A 5,668-nucleotide genomic window follows, 5' to 3' on the forward strand; every position below is an offset into this window, starting at 1 on the left:
TTGGATTTAGGGGCCAATCAAAATCTGTTAAGAGTTTATCTCAATATCCTTAATTACATTTTTGAAGACTCTATTGCCAAATATAATCCAATTCTTAGTAGGTGGGCATAAATTTTGTGAAGGACACTGTCCAACCCACAACACTTTGCTCAGCATATTTTTGCAGTGTTTCTTTTATTAGAGCTGTTCCAAATTTCTCAGACCCTTCTTCACTAAAATAAGAATGGTTCCTTAAGAAGCAAGGGGGGATCGGGATGGGGAACACATGTCTTTAAATTTAGAAAGGAAAAAAAAATAAAAAGTAAATAAATAAAAAAGAGGAAAAAAAAAAAAAAAGAAGAAAAGAAGCAAGAGGCAATCTAATACTCAATGTTTTCCAAACTCAGTTGAAGGCAATTTTTTTAAGAGAATCTCATGAAATAAGAATTTTTTCATGGACAGTTTTTTTGGAAATGTTGGGGAAGACAAGCCTCAAATACTTCATAGAAAAAAGCTCACTCCTTTTTCTTCCTTCCAGTTTCTCCTGTATTCTGGTGTAAATTTTAGTGTATATATAGACTACACATCCCAATAATCCAGGTGGAAATAGCAAAAGTTGTCTGTTTTCACCTTTTCTCTGATTTTCTGCAATCCCTGTAGAAGTGAAATAATTGCTTTTCAATATGAGTTAATTGTTTCTTTGCATGAGTGGGGAGGATGGGATGACTTCCTAGAATAATGATAACTAATATATCATCAGCAGGGCTTCCTTGGTGGACAAGGATAAAGAATCTGCCTGCCAATGCAGGAAATGTGGATTCGATCCCTGGGTCAGGAAGATCACCTGGAAAAGGAAATGGCAACCCACCCCAATATTCTTGCCTGGGAAATCCCATGGACAGAGGAGCCTGGCAGGCCACAGTCCATGCAGTCACAAACAGTTGGACAAAACTTAGCGACTAAACAACAACAAACATATAATCAGTATGCATTGCAGAGTAGGGCACTGTATGAAATATTTTTAATGCATTTTAATCCTTTTAACAACCCTGTGGATATTGATATTATGTCCATTTGACAGATAAGAATGATGGCGTTCAGAGGACTGTGACTTGCCTATGATCACACACTTGATAAAATAAGGAGCACACAATCTTTGTCACTCTGTGTTCTTCCTTTCCATATAAGCACACATTTCTCCAAGTTATTATGTTGTGTGTATGTGCTGGAGGAAGTACAGTATACATTTGACTTGCATCACTAAGTGCTGTAGGCCCTATTTTTTATTTACTTATTTAACTTTATTAGCTCCTTTTAAGTTACATTAAATACATGTGATTGATTTGGAGATAAAAATGTCCACTTAGGCATAACCTCTTGCAACAATTTGGCTTTAACAATTCAAATAACAGCACCCCTTGCAAATCACAGATGCTGCTTAGCAAGGTTTCAGGGCTGTGCTTGGAATTGCTGGCACCTCTGTTACTATTACATCCAGAAAATAGATGAGGTGAGAGATAAAATGGTCTAATTAACCAGGAGCTGCTTCAGTATCCTCGTGAGCAGCCACAGAGTAATCAGAAACAGAATCCTTGCCTTTTGGATGGTCCAGAGATGATTCTTAGATGTATATCAAGAACAATGGCACCAAATACCTAAATAGCCAATTACGTCTATAACCTGAAAGAACTAGTTGAGAGATTCTCTCAGGCAAACATTGGCAGTAAAGAGGGGATTGTCTGAATAAATTCTTGTCTCAGAGAAAATTCTCTTGTATCTCAAGAGTTTTAGAGAATCTGACAGATACAGAAATGCCAACAAAATTCATAATAAAGTTTATAATTTGAATACTCTTGTTTTCTCATCACTGTCCTATGAGTTTTTTCTCCATCAGGGATAGGTTTCTGATAGACATACAGAAACTGTCCTGGGTTGGTCAGAATGTTTCATGCATGTCCTTTATTTTGATTATTTTTATTTACCTTTGAATCCTCAGAATTTCCAGCAGCACATATGGTTATTGCTAGATACTTATTTGGTGAATAAATAAGTAAATGGACAACACAAATAGGAATTGAATATTGTAATTAATTTCCTATAAACCCATTGCTGAACCCTTTATTAAGTTATAAAGGATTTAATCTGTTTTTGTTTTAACTGCATGTTTTTTAAATGAATGTGTACTGAGAGCTTGGTCCTGGACTAAGGGCTTTCCATGTTGTTGCTGTTTAGTTACTGAACTATGTCTGACTCTTTTGCCACCCGAGGACTGTAGCCTGCCAATCTCCTCTGTCTGTGGGATTTCCCAGGCAAGAATACTGGACTGGATTGCCATTTCCTTCTCCAGGAGGTCTTTCCAATCCAGGAATTGAACCCTGTGTAGGCAGGCAGATTCTTTACCACTGAGCCACCAGGGAAGCCCAAGGCCTTTGCATACACGATGAGAGTTTATCCTCATCATACTGTTAGGGGACGCACACTGACTGAAACCGCCTACCCTGGCCAAGCACCATAGTAACCATTTGCATGAATTGTTTTACAACAGGAAGTCCTGATAAGAAACACCACGGAACTAATAAGCCACCATCAACTGGGTGAGTTCAGGAAAGGTCAAAAAGTGACGCCACGTGTCCAACCACCTCCCAGAATCTTTCTTGATGCATCCATCTTGGCTGAATGAGGCATGGACTTGTTCACTAGGAAGGACTCTGAGTCAGAATGATTGGTTAAAGACAATCTGGAAACTAATCCCATCACCATAAAACCCGACTTCAAGCCATGTGACAGAGCAGTTCTCCTGGGTTCCCTTACCCTCCTGCTCTCCACTCGGGCTCCCCTTCCCAATAAACTGTCTTGCTTTGTCAGCATATGTGTCTCCTTGGACAGTTCATTTCCGAGTGTTAGACGAGAGCCCACTTTCAGGCCCTGGAAGAGTCCCTTTCCTGCAACAATACCTTTGCTAATTCAAGAACAAGTATTTATTGCTCGCGTCCTCTGGCCAGTCCCTTTTGGAAGCATAGCATATAGCAGAAAACAAAACAAATAAACAAAACCCTTTTTTCTCTGGGATTTGAAAAGAAGAAAGCAACATTACTATTTGCTTGGAGTCAGAAGTAGTCTATTTACAGGGTAAACTCAGGTACTTAATTGCAGTGCCCCTGTTTCTCATAAGAGCCTCTACACCAACCACTATACTAAGGGTTTTCAGCACCAAATTCCTGTGGTGATCACTACACTAAACAAAGAAAGAAGATACAAGTTCTCTGGATGATTTTCAGGCTGAGCAAACACCAAGTGCTGTTAAGCAATGCCTATCTCTAAAAAAATTCTTTCTCATTGAATTACCAAGGTTAAGGGGGATAATTCCATAAGCACAAGCACATTAATTTGGAGTTTTTCATCAACAATAATGAGAAGGGGCAATAAGAATGAACCTAACCTTTCATTCTGTATTTTTGTTTTATGACAGAGAGAACTTTTTCAACCTGGGAGGAAAAAGAAATTACTTTCTGCTGAGTTTTGTATGAGCTGTTAGTGTTGCTCATGAAAAAAAAACTTTGGCTGCTGAAATAGTGGGTATAGGTTCTTGGGCAGAATATAGGACATTAAAATGATAAATCCCCAAGCAACATGGAACTATGATTACACTAAAGATGAGATTAGTAAGATCCAATATACAGTGACTGAGATCAGCCAGCTTACAATATAGCTCCAGGGGTTTTCTATAAATATGTACCTGTAAAGATTGGGGAATATCCAGGTTACTCAAGGGGTAAAGCAACAAGAGGACAGTAGATTGAGTCTAACCAAAGCTATGGTTTTAATCTGGTAAATGTTACTATGAATAACTAAAAATCCTCTTAATAACATACAAGACCGAGAAAAGAAAAACAAGCAAACAAAAAAAAAACCGAGAATTTGGAAGGGTTTTATTTTGTTTGTTTGTTTGTTTTTTTAAATTTCACCCCTTCAGCCGTTATCGTGGGCCTGGAGGGTGCCTCAGAAGCCTGGGGGTGGCTGGGGTGGTAGGGGCGTGGAGGGGTGGGGGTGAGCATGCTGAAGCACCGGGCTCCTCGAGCGGCAGGGAAAAGCTACCACTCTTTCTCCACCACCCTGGGTTGACCATGCTAGGAGGAGGCCTAGCGGGCAGTTGACATCAGCACCCGGGCCAGCCTCCAGCAGCCATCTAGCCGCACTGCACATGTTCAGAGTGCCCCTGCAGTCTGAAAGTGTTTTTAGAATACTTTAGGCAGGAGAGATTCTAGTATGTACACTAAAAGAATAAAATATTAACGGTTACATGCATTTAATGGATATACCAACTAGTGTTGTGTTGCTGTTGTTTAGTTGCTAAGCCATGTCCAACTCTTCGTGACCCTCCTGGACTGCAGCAAACCAGGCTCCCCTGTCCTTCACTAGCCCCATAGTTTGCTCAAATTCATGTCCACTGAGTCTGTGATGCTATCCAACCATCTCATTCTATGTCATCGTCTTCTCTTGCCCTTAAACTTTGCCAGCATTAGGGTCTTTTCCAATGAGTCAACTCTTTGCATTAGGTGGCCAAAATATTGTCAGCAAAGTGATGTCTCAGCTTTTTATACACGGTCTATGTTTGTCATAGCTTTTCTGCCAAGGACAAGAGTCATTTAATTTCATGGCTGCAGTCACCATCCACAGTGATTTTGGAGCCCAGGAATATAAAACCTGTCACTGTTTCCATTATTTCCCCATTTGTGCTGATGTGCTCAGTCGTGGCTGACCCTTTGCCACCCCAGCAACTGTAGCCTGCCACGTTCCTCTGTCCATGGAATTTTCCAGGCAAGAATACTGGAGTGGGTTGCCATTTCCTTCTCCAGGGGGTTTCCACTTTTATTTGCCATGGAACGATGGGACTGGATGCCTTCATCTTTGCTGTTTGAATGTTTAGTTTTAAGCCAGCTTTTACACTCTCCTCTTTCACCGTCATCAAGAGGCTCTTTAGTTCCGCTTTGCTTTCTGTCATAGGGCTGTGTCATCTGCATATCTGAGGTTATTGATATTTCTCCCAGCAGTCTTGATTCCAGCTTGCGCTTGATCCAGCCTGGCATTTCTTATGATGTACTCTACGTATAAGTTAAATAAGCAGGTTAACAATATACAGTCTTGATATACTCCTTTCCCAATTTTAAACCAGTGCATTGTTCCATGTCCATTTCTAACTGTTGCTTCTCAACTTGTATACAGATTTCTCAGGAGGCAGGTAAGGTGGTCTGGTATTCTCATCTCTTTAACAATTTTCCAGTTTGTTGTGATCCACACAGTCAAAGTCAATGAAGCATAAGTAGCTATTTTTCTGGAATTCTCTTACATATTCTATGATCCAACGGATGTTGGCAATTTGAACTCTGGTTCCTTTGCCTTTTCTAAATCCAGCTTGTACATCTGGAATTTCTTCATTTACATACTGCTAAAGTCTAGCTTGAAGGATTTTGAGTATAACTTTGCTAGCATATGAAATAAGCACAATTGTATGGTAAGTTGAACTTTCTTTGGCATTGCCATTCTTTGGGATTGGAATGAATACTGACCTTTTCCAGTCCTGTGGCCACTGCTGAGTTTTTCCAAATTTTATGGCATATTGAGTGGAGCACTTTCACAGCATCATCTTTCAGGAGCTGAAATAGCTCAACTGGAATGCCATCACCTCCAC

Source organism: Muntiacus reevesi, chromosome 4, assembly GCF_963930625.1.
Source record: "Muntiacus reevesi chromosome 4, mMunRee1.1, whole genome shotgun sequence".
In the NCBI taxonomy this organism is placed as follows: domain Eukaryota; kingdom Metazoa; phylum Chordata; class Mammalia; order Artiodactyla; family Cervidae; genus Muntiacus; species Muntiacus reevesi.